This window comes from Erinaceus europaeus, chromosome 18, assembly GCF_950295315.1.
Source record: "Erinaceus europaeus chromosome 18, mEriEur2.1, whole genome shotgun sequence".
In the NCBI taxonomy this organism is placed as follows: Eukaryota; Metazoa; Chordata; class Mammalia; order Eulipotyphla; family Erinaceidae; genus Erinaceus; species Erinaceus europaeus.
The window spans coordinates 42,538,803-42,555,732 of record NC_080179.1 but is presented as its reverse complement, the minus strand read 5'-3'; the positions used below and the strand labels follow the sequence as shown (position 1 = coordinate 42,555,732).

Here is a 16,930-nt window from a genome sequence, read left to right as displayed (position 1 = left end):
CCCCACCAATGTGTCCTGGAACTCCACTTCCCCAGAGCCCTACCCCACTAGGGAAAGAGACAGACTGGGAGTATGGATGACCTGTCAGTGCCCATGTTCAGCAGGGAAATTACAAAAGCCAGAGCTTCTACCTTCTGCATCCCACAATGACCTTGGGTCCATACTGCCAGAGGGTTAGGGAATGAGAATGCTAGTGGCGTCAGGATGGATGAGTGGTCTAAGGGAATGGAAAGGCTATCAGGGGAGGTGATCTGATACGGAGTTTTCATGGTAGGAATTGTGTGGAGTTGTACTTTTCTTATCCTATGGTTTTGTCAATGTTTCCTTTTTATAAATAAAAAAAGAATTGTATGGAAGAGTACCCCTCTTATCCCATAATCTTGTCAATCATTATTAAATCACTAAAAAAATAGTGTTTACAAATACAGAAAAATAATTTAGAAGTTATATAGTCTTACTTGGTAAACTTCTATTTTTCTCCGTATTTATTCACTGGAAATCACTAGTATTGTTTGTGCTTTCTCTCCCTGTATTAAAATAGGTAGAATAAATTCCTGTAAAAAAAAAAGAATAGAGATGATGGATGATGTGATATGAGAAGATAGACACTTAAAAATGCATGTTTAACAGTGTCCTGAGTGACTAGCAGAGAGAGTGTTAACTGATAGGGAACTTACTAAGGGAACTGCGTGTTTGGAGCAGAGGCTGAGGACAATAAAAAGTGAGTTTAGTTAATCCAGGAAGAGAGATAGATATGGGATAATCTCACTCAAAGACAGAAGTTGAGAAACAAAGACAGAAATGGAAATACAAAGCAGAATTTGGACTGGGTTTGGTGAATTGCATCCAAGTGAAGGACTCTGTGGGGAGAGGACTTTCAGGCCCCCTCTGTGAATTGCATCCAAGTAAAGGACTCTGTGGGGAGGGGGCTTTCAGGCTTTTCAGGTGCGTGATGGTGGGGGAGGACCTAGGGTGGGGCTGAAAATGTTCTGCAGGAAACTGAGAAATTTACACATGTGCCAACAGCTGTATGTACTGTAAACCATTAATCCCCCAATAAAAAAGGTGAGGTTAGCTTTATGGACATTAGAATAGGAAAAAAGTGCATGTGCTGAGTTGATATTTGAGAGTTGGCTTTGGGTTAGGAGTGGGGAGGGAAGTCCAGGTTGTAGGTGACAAACTGAGTCTCAGATTTGAGTCTTTTGCAGTCCCAGGTCAGGATGACCTCCATGGAATAAATATAGAGGCAAGGTGTGAGGACCTAGCTGTGGGTCATTCTAAAATTTATAAGTTGGGGGGAACTTGGAAAGGGGCCTGTGAAGGAGAGGATAATAAGACACAAGGGGTTCGAAGAGGAAGTGAGTTCCTGACTCTTGAATGAAGACATTGTTCTGAAGAGCAAAAATTCAACTGATAATTTGACTGAAGTTAAAGATTTCATTTACTTTTCTCATTTTTTTGGATCAGCCCCAATTATTGACTTTTACATCTGCATATATTACGAAGTAGTCCAAGATTTTTTTTTGATAAAGATTGTTTTCAAGAATATCTATAAAACATATTTCATGTAATAATTAGAGAAGAAGAAGACTGAACACTGGAATGGATGGGTGGTGTATGGGCTATGGGCTAGGTTGTATCAATAGTTATACTGATCTGACAACATTTGGATGCCTCAAGGAAAAGAGGAAATTTTTGTACGTCAGTGACCTTTCACTCTGATAACATAGAACTAAACTTGCAAAACTTAGACCAAGACCCAATAACAAAGAGTTGCAGGGGTTGAGATAAAAGAACATGTACAGCTTTGCGCAGTGGCAGTATCGTAGCCAATGAGGTTTATCCGAGGCGCGATTGTTGCTAATTGAAAAAAAGAACATGTACAATTTGGGGAAAAAAATAGGAGTAGTCAATTTTGCTTTGTATGTGGCTTATTTATAACCAGCTTTGTAGCAAACTGTAATCTTCCAGCAGGTGAAATCTGTGTCTGCAACACAACATACACTGTTTGCAGTGATTTAGACTAACTGTTTGGGGGTGGGGACATGGGGGTGGTAGCAGGGAGTGGGAAAACAGAGGCAGGAATCTTCTGGGTAATGCATTTGGTCAATGTATAGATGCTGCTCTCCTTTCAAAGTTTTAGTTTTTCATTCGTGTGTTCATTTAGAGGCTAAATCAAGATATATACATTTTTTTTTCTGGGTGTAGAAAATATTAGCATGTTTAAAAGTGGGAGATTTCACATGTACACTCACATTTCTGGCTTCTTCTGAAAACTCATCTAATAATAGACTAGAGTGGACTCCTGGCTGACTCATATAGATAGGCCATGCATTAAATCTTCTACTTGTAGAAATTCACACTCAGCCCAGTTTTATTCATTTAAATTATTTGAATGAGACTTGCAAACAAATTGAGCTTGCAAACAAATTTAGCCCATAGAATCCAGTTATCATAAACATGATCACTGGAGTCTCCTTTCAGTAGAACCCCAAGTGACCCACCCTTCAGCTTTTTTCAAGATTTGAAAATTGAGTTTTGTGTGTGATATGTAGTTCTGGATTCTGATTTTAATGTTGTAAAAATTTATTTAAATTTGTTTTGATATGTCAAAATAAAATGTATATATTTATCATAGATTTAATATATTTATGCTTACTTATTTCCTAATGTCAAAATACTGTAATAATTGGTTTATTGACTCACTTTGATGGTGTATATGTCTTGTGTTGAAATGATTATCTGAACCCATCATACTCCAGTTTCTGAAATAACTTCCATTATTTCATTCATCCATTCACTTATTTATTTTTATCAGTGCTTTTAAAATGTCATCTATCATCTATCTATCATCTTTCTGTTTTTTAATTTTTTAATTTTAATGTCTTTATTGGGAGATTAATGGTTCATAGTCTATAGTAAAATACAATAGATTGTACATGCATAACATTTTCCAGTTTTCCACAAAACAGTTCAACCCCAACGGGATCCTCTGCCATCATGTTCCAAGACCTGAACCTCTTACCCCCACCCATAGTCTTTTACTTTGGTGCAGTACACCAACTCCAGGCCAAGTTCTACTTTGTGTTTTCCTTTCTGATCTTGTTTTTCAACTTCTGCAGGAGAGTGAGATCATCCCATCTTCATCCTTCTGTTTCTGACTTAATTCACTTAACATGATTTCTTCAAGCTTCAACCAAGATGAGGCAAAGAAGGTGAATTCATTATTTTTAATAGCTGAGTGGTATTCTATTGTGTATATAGACCACAACTTTCTCAGCCACTCATCTCTTGTTGGACACCTGGGTTGCTTCCAGGTTTTGGCTATTACAAATTGTGCTGCCATGAACATAGGCATACACAAATCTTTTTGGGTGGGTGTGTTGGGTTCTACCAGGAGAGGAATTGCAGGGTCCCTGGGTAGGTCCACTTCTAGCCTTCTGAGAATTCTCCAGACTGTTCTCCAAAGAGGTTGGACCAATTTACATTCCCACCAGCAGTGCAGGAGGCTTCCTTTGTCCCCACAACCTCTCTAGCATTTGTCGCTGCTACCTTTTCTGATGTATGACATTCTCACAGGAGTGAAGTGGTATATCTATCATCTTTAATGAAAGAGCTCAAAGCACTGTTTAGTTCTGGCCTAAAATAATGCCAGGTATTGAACATGTGACCTCTGGGGCTTCCGGCATTTGAAATTTCTACTCTCTAAAAGGTTGCACTATCTCCTCAGGTCCTGTATCAGTGTTATTATTATTATTTTTGTCCCAGGTGCTGCTGGAATATAGAGATTAGAAAGAAGTAAATTTTTCCCACCATCCTGATTCCAGTAACTAAAAACCAAGCCACACAAACAAGACCCAGTGGAAAAATTCTTGAAGAACAAAGCCTATGTTAGTATAAGGGTGACATAGCAGAGGAACCACCCACTGACTTCATTAAACCAGGAACTATAGTGTTCAGAGATTCCTTTTTGGTCTTTAACTGTCGGATGAATATTGTGCAGTAACCTAACACTGTTAGCCTTTGTGTGTGTGTGTGTGTGTTGCTGCATAGTAGTTCTATGCCAGATCTCATCCAAGGATGTCTTTCTTCCTTCAGTAATGGAAAGAGTGGGAGGGTGAGAGCAGGAGACTAGAAGAGGCAGAGAAAAATGAAGGCCAGGGTTGAGGAAGACTAATGGAATTTTTATTTTTTTGAGGCCTTCATCTCTTCATATTTTATTTTAAACTTTATTTATTTATTTTAATGAGAGATACAGAGAGAGGGGAGAGAGACCAGAGCACTGCTCAGCTCTAGCTTATGGTGGTGTAGGGGATTGAATTTCAGAGCCTCAGGCATGAATGTCTCTTTGCAAAACCATTATGCTGTCTCCCCAGCCCTCTTCATATTTTATCTTATTATTTGTTTTTAATGATAAAGAGACAGAGACAGAGACTGAATCAGACTGACTCAGCTCTGGCTTATAGTGGTGCTGGGATTTGAACCCGAGACCCCAGAGTGTCAGGCATGAAAGTCTTTTGCATAATCATCATGCTGTCTTCCCAGCACCAAAGGAATTTATTTTAACATGATCCTCAGATATGGTTTTATATAAAGATACTAGATACTAGTCAGTGTATATTTCCTCCCAGTTTTAGCTTTTCTATATTCCATGGCTGTAGCAAGCTATGGTCTCTGACTTCAATTTGCATATCTATTAGTGAAGCATTAATTTAAATTAGCCTTTCTCCAAGCTAAGCCTCTTCATATCAACTATAGACATATAATGATTTAGTGACCATTTTCTCCATTCTTCCAGGGATGGTATAAAAGTAGTGTCATTCTAGATGCAGAAGAAAGAAGTTAATTTATTCCATAAAATAGATGCCTTAAGTCATTTGGGTTTAATTTCCTCAAGAACCCTGCTGGGCTAACTTGATTTTAATTGGTTCATTAGTTCTCACCCTCACCATTCTGCACATCCAAAGTCCACATTAAAAAGGAGAAATCTAGGCCACCAGGTACGACTGCATGCCACTCTCTGTGATATGAAACTTATCAACGGCTGGAGGGTTTGGGCTATATTTGAGGGTAAGATTGGCATTACCGTAATTTGTCTAGCTCTTACTTCTTTGAAAACTGAAGTTCCAATGATTCAAGAAAAGTGAGCAAGAAGCTTGGTGATTTGATGTAATTAATTTAAGTACTAACATTCTGAAAGAGTGGCCAGTAATTCCAGACAGTGTGCTAAAAATTATTATGGATTTGAACTCAGTGTGGATGGCACTGATACTTAAAGAAGTTGTCGTTCTTAGGGAGAAGATTAAAATAGTAGTAGCAATGAAAATGGCAGCTACTTATGAGCATTTGCTGTGTGTTTTTCCTTCATCAGATTCTCAGAAGAGCAGGACCAGGCGATGGTGCACCTGGTTAAGTGCTTACATTATAATGTACAAGGACTCATGTTCAAGCCCCTCGTCTGTCTCCACTTGCAGGGGGGAAGCTTCACAAGAGGTGAAGAAGGGCTGTGGGTATCTCTTTTGTCTTTCTCCATCTCTATATCTCCCTCTCTTCTCAGTTTCTCTCTGTCTCTATCCAATAATAAATAAATAAATATATTAAAGACAATCTGAGGCTAGCTCTTGTAATACTCCATTTTGCTTTTAGCAATGAGGAGACTCCTGGGAATCAGGTCACTTGCTAATCATCTTGGATCAGAAAATAGCCTAGGCAGGTGGCTGTCCAATGTCTCTCTGACTTTGGTAACCTCACTCTCTGCTGCTCTTTCTGATGGCATATAGTAGTTGAATTCAGCTACTGTGGGCAGTATGCTTTGGGGACTTCCCTCTCACCTCCTTTGGCTTGTTTCTGACCCAATAATAAACTGACATAAAAGAGATTATCAGGAGAAATATAAATTTAATTGTGTGATCATGAAGATTCATAAGGCAGGACCTAGTGAATGACCAAAAATACCTGATTTATATAATGTCCAGATAAGAAAGTTATAAACCTGTGAATGATAGGACAGAGAAATTCTTGAAAAAAAGTTTTTTTAACAACTGATTTAGTGAGCTAAGGAGAGCTCTCTTTCTCCTTCTCTCTCTCTTTTTTAACCAAACCACTGATCAGCTCTGACTGATGGTGGTGTGGAAAATTGGGCGGGAGAATTTGGAGTCTCAGGCATGAAAGCCTCTTTGCATAACCAACATCCCTTCCCCCTGCTGCCCACTTAGTAGAGTTTTTTTTCTGCTGCTTCTATCCCTGTTCTTAGCTGAAGAGTGTATCCCCAGTGCAGGGTTGAAGAAGGATTTTTTTTTTCCTTTTTTACTAGAGTACTGCTTAGCTCTGGCTGATGGTAGTGTGGTGAGCTGAGCTTGGGACTTTGGAGCCTCATGCACGAGAGTCTCTTTGAATAACCTACTCTCTCTGCCCCACTTGCAGTTTTTTAAATACAGAGGTTCATTTCCTGCTTCTAGGGGAACAGAGAAAGACAAGAGTCAAGTTCATTTTTAGGTAGGGAAAAAGGAGGTCTTGGATCTCATTTGTTTGCTGATCCACTAATTCAAAGTAATCAGCTTTCTATTTTCACACATCTTACTATGTTTAATTAAGACATTTGTTGATTTGTGAAATGATGTAGTCTTGGGGCTGAGTGCATGCATAGTTTCACTGCTCCTGACTGATTTCTTGGTTTTTGTTAACAAATGAAATATTGTGAAAGACAGAGACATCTTTGAGAGTGCCACTCATTTCCCCTCTTCAAATGGTGCCACTGCACCATTTATTAAAAATGTCTGATAGTCAGAGGGAAAAAGAGAGAGAAATACCTCAGCCCCATCTTTGGAGCCTCTTCCAGTGCTGAGGCATTCCCATGTGATGGGCAGAACTTGCACCAGGAACTTGGTACAGAGCAAAATAAACTATCCCCTGCTTCCCTACTTCAGTATGATCCTTGATTCAGGATTTATTTCTGGGGGAACTCATTTCAGGCATAGAACATTCGTGGTTCTATGTTACATACTTACATATTCAGCCAAGCCCAATACATGCAAAGAATAGTTCACGGAATAAAGAGCCTAGTGTCTGGAGTCAGATGAATCTTGTTTGAATGTAGCGGAATCATAATCACTCAGGCTCTAAGGCAACACCCTTTCCTGGTCTCCTAATGTGTGGAACATCACTAATAATACTCACAGAAGTCAATATAATGGAAGAAGATATTTAAGGTACATGGTATTCACTGGCACTGCAATTATAACTCCAGACAAAATAAGTCTTGAGGCATTCTACAACTAAGCTAGCCACAAACAAATTGCATTTAAATTATGAATGATTTTAATTTTATTATTATTTTGCATAGATCTCTTTAAAAAATCTCTACAGACACAGTCCCTGCCTGCTTGAGTTTTATATTGTTGCTGCCAACTTTTTCTCACCCTCAGGAGCCACTGTGGTCTGTGGAAAAAGAAATAAATATTTCTGTTTGTTTCTTCATTTAGTATATGTCAGTCCTGCATTGATCTTGGCTATTTTCCTCAAAGGGATGCATGCAGAAGCAGTTTCACAGCAACAGATTAATATTAAAGGCATATTTAGCTCTCTGCAGTGAGCACTGCTGAGGAGACAAACAGGCCCATCACCGAAAGATGTGCTTGAAGGTCTGTTCAGGGTTGGCCATCAAAGTGACCCATATGGAGGTCCTAAAAAGTGTGCCTTTCAGAAAACTTGGTGATGTGTCATCTCCCTTTGAGCTTTGGTAATGTAGGTTGGACCAAGTCCTGAATCTTCTATGTCTCTCTAGTCCTGAAACACTTCTTCCCTGTCAGTGGGAATTATTTTGTTCACAGAAGTATGTGAACTTGATTTTTGCCATATTTCTACAACGAATCAAAACTTCATTTTTTCATGTGGCATGGACTTTGGATTGGTACATACCTCCCCCGAGCAGGGACTGTGAAGTCTCTAAGTAGTTACTCAACAGGATTCTTTCTCATTTGGAATCTGGACCCCTTTATCATCAGTTTATTCCAGGTACACCAGTTCCTTTTCCCCTTCTTGCCTTGGTTCTGGTAAACAAATGTATACTCACACACACACACACACGCACGCACGCACGCACGCACACACACACACACACACACACAGAACTAGGGAATGCTTATTCAAAAATAGAGTTCATGGCAGGGGCAGTCTTAAGGTATGTCTGGGACCATCAGTTGGGTCACAGGAAAGTTTGAAAGGATCAGAAGAGAGGTGGTCTATTAGCTTAGTTAATGTGAAAAAATTTTCCCCAAAACTATGGTTATCTTTCTACTCTAGTTATATGCTTATTTATTATTGGATAGAGACAGAGAAATTGAGAAGGGAGGAGGAAGTAGGAAGGGAAGGAGACAGAGAGACATCTACAGTACTGTTTCATCTCTTGTGAAGCTTTCTCCTGCAGGTGGGGACCAGGGCCTTGAACCCGTGTCCTTGTGCATGGTAATGTGTGCATTTAACCAGGTGTGCCACTGCTCAACCCCCATTATTGCACACCTTTCTAAATTGGTTCTTCATCTGTCTATGATTGATGGGTTGATATCTTCAGACAGAAGGCTGAAGTGTGATGCCTGTTAAAATGATCATCAGACACTTCAATTTACATCAATGACCTCCCAGAAACTTCTTCAAGGAAGTTCATCTACGCTGATGACATCTGCTGTGCAACTCAGGCATCCAAATTCGACATCCTCGAGGAAACACTCACGAAAGACATGTCTCTGATATCTGATTACTGTAAAAAATGGCGACTAATCCCTAGCACTGCAAAAACGGTATCATCTGTCTTCCATCTACACCATGCCTCGGCCTCGCGTGAGCTTAATGTGCAGCTTGGCGATATGAGAATCCGGTATGAAGCCCAGCCAGTCTATCTTGGCGTTACTCTCGATCGCACTCTGTCATTTCAAGAACATCTCATAAAAACTGCAGCAAAGGTGGGCGCGAGGAATAACATCATTGCAAGACTGGCCAGCTCCTCATGGGGCGCGAACGCTTCCACACTATGATCATCATCTGTGGCATTATGCTATTCCACTGCAGAATACTGTGTCCCAGTATGGTTCCGTAGCCCCCATGTCCACTTGGTCGATTCCAAATTATATTCCTCCATGAGGATAATTTCTGGAACCATCCATTCCACCTCGGTTCCATGGCTGCCAGTTCTTAGCAACATCGGCCCCCCAGATATTCGCTGGGATGCGGCATCATCTAAGTTCATTTCCCACGTCTACGCTCGACCGGACCTGCCAATATACACGGATATCTTCGCCCACCCTGTCCAACGCTTGATGTCTCATCACCCAATCTGGTCCCCTATGCCTACACTGAACTTCTCTGTTCCAGTCTCTTGGAAACAGAGTTGGCAGTCAGCTGAGGTAAAGAACAAACACCTCATCACAGACCCCTGCAAGCGTCAACCCGGCTTTGACCTAGCACGTCATGATTGGGCCCTCCTCAATCGCTATCGAACAGGCCATGGCCGGTGTGCCGCTATGTTCCATCGCTGGGGAGCCAGAGACGACCCGAATTGCCCCTGTGGCTCCAGACAGACTATGACCCACATAGTCAACGACTGCCATCTCTCCAGATTCAAAGGAGGTCTCGAAACTACATCAGGCTCAACCTGACGCTGTTGACTGGCTATGGAAGAATGGCAAACGCTAGAAGAAGAAGAAGACACTTCCTGATTTTATTTTTATATTTGCCAGTTGTGGCTTCAGGCTATTGCATTTGCACCTAGAAGTCTCAGAATGGCAGTTAGAGACAAGATGGAGTCTGCTGAATTCAAGAAATTTATATTATTTTCTCAGCCTCATCTGTTACTTCTACACCTGTTTCCATTTACATAGGGGTCAACTCCTCTTAGTGTGAGATTCACCTCTTGCATCATCTTCTAATTAGCTTTTCCTGCCCCTAATTAGTCTTGTCTCCATTTCCTACTGCTCCTCTGGCCTCAACTTTCAGTGTTATAGCTGTAACAAATGAGTGCTAAGGACTGTGAGTTCAAGACCAACGTTCAAAATCTTTTATCTTGGGTCCTTTAAGACTGAGTACATAATATGCATCCAATGCATACCATAAATCTTATAGTATATCAGATAGGATATTGAAGAAATAAAAACATAACCCTACCTTTCAGAATTAGAAGCCTCCACCATTTTCTAATTCTATGAGGTGGAGGTTGATGTTGGTTTTGTTAACTGATGTTTTGTTTTTTAGAATAGTGTCTGTCATATAATTGGCCCTCAATAAATATATTATGAGTGAAATAATGCATTATTCTTGGCAGCGGATATAGTTCTGTCCATGATGGAACTAGTTTTACATCATGACTTGATAAAGGTATTGCTTTGGATTATTAAACCAGGCCTCCTCATTGAAAACGCAAGCATCTCTGTGAGACTATCCTGGAGATGTTTTAAATCTTGGCCTAGCCAAGTGGAAATAATTTAGACCCTTGTTTAAAGTTGCTTTTCGAAGATTCTACTTGGTTAGAATTTTCAGTGGTAGATGGAGGTGAAGAGAAACTGGTTGCTTTTGATCCCAAACACTATCAGAGACAAGATTACCTGTAGGTACTCAGTCTTTCAGATATCAGTAAGCACTGAAAATCCTGATAGGGAGATAGATTGTTTTATCTCATTTAAGGAGTTAAAATGGATTGTGTCTTCATCCATGTTTGGATGTCATCATTGCTCTTCCTGGGTTGTTAGGGACTTTTGCTAAAGGGTAGATTTTGGCTTGTCTTTATATGAACCTAGATGACTTAGTACAAATACAAAATATGTTGCTATCCTAGGACAGTTTTGACTCCAAGAAAAGATGGTTAAAGAAGTACAGAGTGGGTCTGGGTGGTGGCATGCCTGGTTGAGGGCACATATTATACAATGTTAAAGGACCTGGGTTCGAGCCCCCAGTCCCCACCTATAGGAGGAAATCTTCATTAATGGTGAAGCAGGGCTTCAGGTGTCTCTCTGTCCCTCTACCTCTCTAAATCCCCTTTACTTTCAATTTCTAGCTGTCTCTATTCAATAAATAAAGATGATAAAAAATTAAAAAAATAAAGTACTACAAAGGATAACCCCATTCCAAGACTAGGGACTTTTATGAGATTGGACACATCTAAAATATATATCCTAGAAGTTTTATCTCTGTTCTACTTGCTAGAATTATTTTGTTTAAGGTTATAGATATATCTGTTTAGATTTATATTCTAGTATAATTAACTTAGTATTCTGATTCTTAGGAAAGAATTAATTTCTCAGTTCAGATTAGACCAACACTAACAGATCTTTGGTTCACAGGAACATTTTTTTTTCTGGAAAAAAATGAAAGGGGCATGCAAATGAAGCATATGATTGCCTGAGCAGTGAGGGAGTGGGAGGATATGGAAACACAGAGGGGGCATAAAGTTGATGTCGAGTTCTTGAAGAAAAGAGCATGAACCCTGATTAGGAGCCTTGCAGATACCTGAGTATAAGAGCAGAATAGTCACCAGTATTCTTGGCTTTTTTCTTTGTCAGAATGCCAGCGTGGTGTTGTCCAGTGTAGAGAGGTTGTGAGAAGACAATTAGTGTGGTAGGAATCCTCCTGAGCTTCTCACTTTTCCTAAATGACAGGTGAAAGGGAGGCGGTCCTATTTCCATACTCCCAAATGTCTTTCCTTCCTCCTTGTCCCTGTCTCTTCCTTTGCTTGCCACTAGAGTATGGAGCTGCATCCATTAGGATTTCTACCCAGGAGGGTTGTTCATCACTGTGGAATTCAGGAGACGATGGCTTGCAGTTAAGCTGTCCCTGGAGGCTCTGCAGATTTAGCGATTCACCCTCCTAGAAGGTGTGACTACATTAATATTGATGCCCCTGGGAAAGGGGTTATTGTAAAAATGGAATTGTGGAACAGTCATTTTTACTGCTTCAACCCATTTGCATCAATGCTCTAGAGGGATGCATCTAGATATGTTTTTTATTTTTTTAGCATTGCTTCTCTGTGAGCAGAAAGGAAGTTACGTTCCCTGAAATGAGATCTTGATTTTTCAAAGCAGAATCAATAGGTTGCCTCATTGCAGGGCAGAGAAGAGATGCTGCATTTGGTCTGGAACAGACTAATCAATAGCGTAGTGGATTCACCTTTATCTTTCATTCTGTCTCTGTGAGGAAATGAAGTTGTGAGAAGGAAGCTCAAGGTCTTCTCTCACTACATAAACTCTCATTTATCCACAGCCTCCTTCAAGCTGTAAAGTGCTTGACCTCCCAGCGCTTGACAGGGCTTTTGTGTGTTGCCTCAAATGAACTCTTTCGGGTGCGGGTCTTAGCATCAGTTCCTGGAGAGAATGTCCCAGATGCATGTCTGTGAGGGAATGATGCAGATTCCAAGTAGTCAGAAGGAAGAAGGAAGTGATGTACACCAGGGGTTCATTTTGGAAACTATCCTTGAAACTTACATGGAGAAACTTTTATAGCTACCACTACATTCATCATTCAGAGATACATAATTTATCTCAGGAGGTATGAAAACAATTTTGGTTCCTTAGAAATAGCCTCTGAAGGATTATGGTTCTGGGTTTTACCTACTTGATGTTGATAGACAAAAAGAGAAAGGACCTGGAGTACTTTAGTGTTATCCAATGGTGTCTAGATAATTAGAGGTATGGTCAGAAGTGCCATTGGCATCAAGTACATCATTTTCAATTAATGAATGCAAACAATCTTTCACATTTATGTGAAAGGTGGTATAATCCTCACTTCAATGTTTGGTCTTTTTGTTTTCATTTTCTTTACCAACTCTCCTATTTAGAAACTGCCACATTCCTTTTCTAGATGACTTATGGTTTTAGAATGAGAAATATAAGCAGGAAGAAATTTCAGCTAGAAATAGTCCAGTATTTTATTTTCAGGCTTACAGAATATTATTGAATATGAATTCAATGTGCCTGTAACCTCTTTGTACCCACATTATATTAAAAAGTATGCATTTGATAAAGCTTCAGATATGAACCACAAGTCAAGGTAATTTTTCAAAGGCTTTGTGCAGAGTTCTTATGACAGCAATAAATACCTAAATATCAGTTTAATAATTGGATTCTGACAAGTTTGCAATTGTTACCACACATCACCAAAATTGTTTATTCAGCACCTCTAAGGAACAAAATAAAGCTAAAGAGGGAAATAATTGGATGGTTTTGTGTAAGACATTTTTAAGTAAAAGAAAATTTAGGAAACAAAGGCAGATGAAACAATAGAAAGCTCAGTTCTGATTCTTTTGTAAATTATTTTACATTTTCATTTGAGGAGCAAGAAGTAGGAGTGTTCTGTACAGAGAGTCAGATGCATGTAGAAATTTTGGTACTGCTTAGCTATGTCTCCCTGACTGTGCACACTTTATTTTACTGGTGACTGTTATTACTATTACGTGTATGGGTTTTGTAAAGGTGAAATGTGGGGGTAGGTGGTCACACACACACACCTAGAAGAGCACACTAATTACAGTGCATCTGGACCTGATACAACACTCTGGCACCCGCTTGTGGGGGGAAGCTTCATGAGTGGCCAAACAGTGCTATAAACACCTCTCTCTCTATATATCTCTATCTCCCTCTCCCTCTCCCTCTCTCTGTCTTTCTCTCTCTCACACTCTCTCTTTCTCTCTTCCTTGTTTCCCTCTTATATTTCAATTTGTCAAATAAATAAGTACATATTTTTCAAAAGATGACATAAGACAATAACTTCCTAGCACATGCTACTAGAATATAACAGGCAAGACTTAAAAATTGCAAAAAATTCTTCCAGTGAAGGTGATCTGTAATGGAGATGACATTTACAGATGTCATTTTGAAATTTAATTTTCTTATTATGTTATGTTAGGCATATTTGTAGTTGGGAGAGCTTGACAAAAATTAGATTGATCTCAAATTCCTAACTGTGATCAACTCAGGTAAACATAGATTGGAAGCGTGGGGACAATCCAGAAATATTGAAGATGTAGTAGCCAGAATTTGACTAACATTACAAGCAAATAGAATTTTGCTGCACCTCTGAGAATGTTCATGGAATGACTAAGTAGGAAGATTGCTCTCCTCCCTTCTTAATACAGATTCAAAAATTAACCAGGTTGGTCGTCTAGGGCAGTCTAGCTTGTCTGCTTATATTGATGTTCACATTCAAGTTGAAAGCCAAGTATTTTCAAGTCATCTCTCTGTCATTAGCTGTATCATTTTTGGGGCCAGTTATTTAAGCAGCTTCAATTCCTTCATCTATCAAATGGTTCCTATCCTGGTCTCTGGCCCTAGATGCTCTTGTAAATGAGATAGTCTATAGGAAGTACTTAGCAGGCAGTAGCTCTCACTATTATTATTAGCGTCCCAGACTGTGCTATGTTTCCTTGTCAATTCTTCACATGGAAGATGATTTTTTTTAATTTAATAATGATTGACAAGATTGTAAGATAAGAGGAGTACAATCTTCACCACCAGAGTTCCGTGTCCCACCCCCTCCACTGGAAACTTCCCTATTCTTTATCCCTCTGGGAGTGTGGACCAAAATTGTTTTTGGTGAGCAGAAGATGGGAGATCTTGCTTCTCTGCAGGACATGGGCATTGACAGGTGGATCCATACCCCCAGCCTGTTTCTATCTTTCCAGAGAGGGGCAGAACTGGAGAGGTGAAGTTCTCAGACACATTGGTGAGGCTGTCTGCCCATGGAGGTCAGGTTGGCCTCATGGTAGCATCTATGACTTGGTGCCTGAAAAGTATTAAGATGTAAAACAGAACATTTTTTGTTAATAAGCAGGAACCTAAAGGCAAGAATATAGCAGATGGGATTTGGGGTTTCCATTTTGGAAAAAGCTAGGAGATCTATTTTAGAGTGTATTCGAAGGGGCTCATGACTTTACTAGTTTTTGCCTGAACCTGATAACTACCATGCAGGTGGGATAAAAGTATTGTCTGGGGAGATGGTGTCAGAGTTAGTAATAGGACTAGAAAGTTGGATCAGGGCAGAGAGTAGTTCACAAATATGAGAAAATTATATGAATACCATTAACCCATCAATCTGACCTGGGGTACATGTCTATTTATATTCAGCACAGGAGCCTATGTAAGTTGTACATATCTGTTGGTCTGAGCTTGCATTCCATGGTCACAGCTGGGAACATTCTAGGCTTCACTCATTTCAGGACCTGTCTTCCTCGAGTGGCATAATATGTTGACCCAGCCTCCCTTTGGACAGTTGGGCAGTGCCTACCATTCTTAATGGCAGCTGGGTCTCTGGTAACTGTTGTTATAACATCTTTGGTTTAAGACTGCTGATAGTTTGGACTTGGTGTATTGTATCAAAGCAAAGGACTCCGAGGAAGGAAAGAGCCAGGGAGTGGGTGAAGTGGTTTGGGGTAGGGGTGCTTTTAAGGTCCTGGTCCATGATGGAGGAAACAGAACTAAGTTGGGGGTGACAGTATGATGCACACAGCCATCGTAGGGAGATGATAAATCACTTTCATGTACCCTTCTCTGGTGTAACCTATGGGCAGCCTCACTTTGAACTGTGGCTAGAACAAAAGCTTTGTTGTGACACTTTCGAAGGATTTTTTTTTCCCCAAAGACATGTATTCTTACTTTTGCTTTACATTGAAAAAAGTCCTACAATGGAAATATTCACTGTGATTTACAGCAAAATGAAAACTTGAGGAATTATAGTTGCTTTCATCTTGGGATAGCATTTGCTGTTTGCGGGGAATGAAGATCAGCTATAAAAAATATATGGGAGCTGCTTATTTAGTGTTTTCATTTGTTGTAGCAAATCTATCTGTCAGGCGAATTTGACAACAAGATGAGCATTCCCCGTTTGATTCATAAAGGAGGAACAGGGGGAACTCTGTGGAGATTGGACTAAGGCTTGGTATATGAGAGAAACACAGGATAACAAGGAAATGTCAATAAACCACACAGCCAGCTAACTTGTAAGAGAAAGCAGAATACCACCTTACCCTTCAGACACCTGAAAGTGAAATGCATTTTAGAAGGCTTCTAACTCTAAATGTATACCACCAAGGGCCCTGCTTCCAACTTGAATTTTTAACTTGCAAGTTGATTTTACATTATACTGGAAACTTAAGCTATTTAGAGAGGTCCTTATAGGTCAACAACACTAGTATGGAGCACAGCTACAGCTATTTGTTTATTTTCCAAAATAGTTCTTTTTTAAAAAATTATTTCTGGGGGAGTCGGGCTGCAGCACAGCGGGTTAAGCGCAGGTGGCGCAAAGCACAAGGACCGGCATAAGGATCCCAGTTCGAACCCTGGCTCCCCACCTGCAGGGGAGTCGCTTCACAGGCGGTGAAGCAGGTCTGCAGGTGTCTATCTTTCTCTCCTCCTCTCTGTCTTCCCCTCCTCTCTCCATTTCTCTCTGTCCTATCCAACAATGACAACAGCAATAATAACTACAACAATAAAACAACAAGGGCAACAAAAGGGAATAAATAAATAAAATAAATATTTAAAAAAATTATTTCTGGGACTCAGGTGGTAGTGCAGCGGGTTAAGCTCACGTGGAGCAAAGTGCAAAGCCTGGCGTAAGGATCCTGGTTCAAGCCCCCCGGCTCCCCACCTGCAGGGGAGTCGCTTCACAAGTGGTGAAGCAGGTCTGCAGGTGTCTTTCTCTCCCCCTCTATGTCTTCCTCTCCTCTCTCCATGTCTCTCTGTCCTATCCAACAATGATGACATCAATAATAACTACAATAAAAAAACAAGGACAACAAAATGGAATAAAAAATATATTTCTTAGATATATATAGTTGCCTTCAGGGTTAATGCTGGTTATTTGTTCTTGTGCTACAAATGCAGTGCTCCTGTGGCCATTTATTTATTGAATAGGACAGAGAGAAATTGAGGGGAGAGGAAGATAGGGCCAGAAAAAG

The 16,930-nt window shown here is 40.1% G+C and overlaps 1 pseudogene; it reads left to right on the top strand.

Annotated features, from left to right (window-relative positions):
- The first annotated feature begins 1,803 nt into the window (after positions 1–1,803).
- LOC132534479 (U4 spliceosomal RNA) lies at positions 1,804–1,917 on the top strand (annotated as a pseudogene).
- The last annotated feature ends 15,013 nt before the right edge of the window (positions 1,918–16,930 follow it).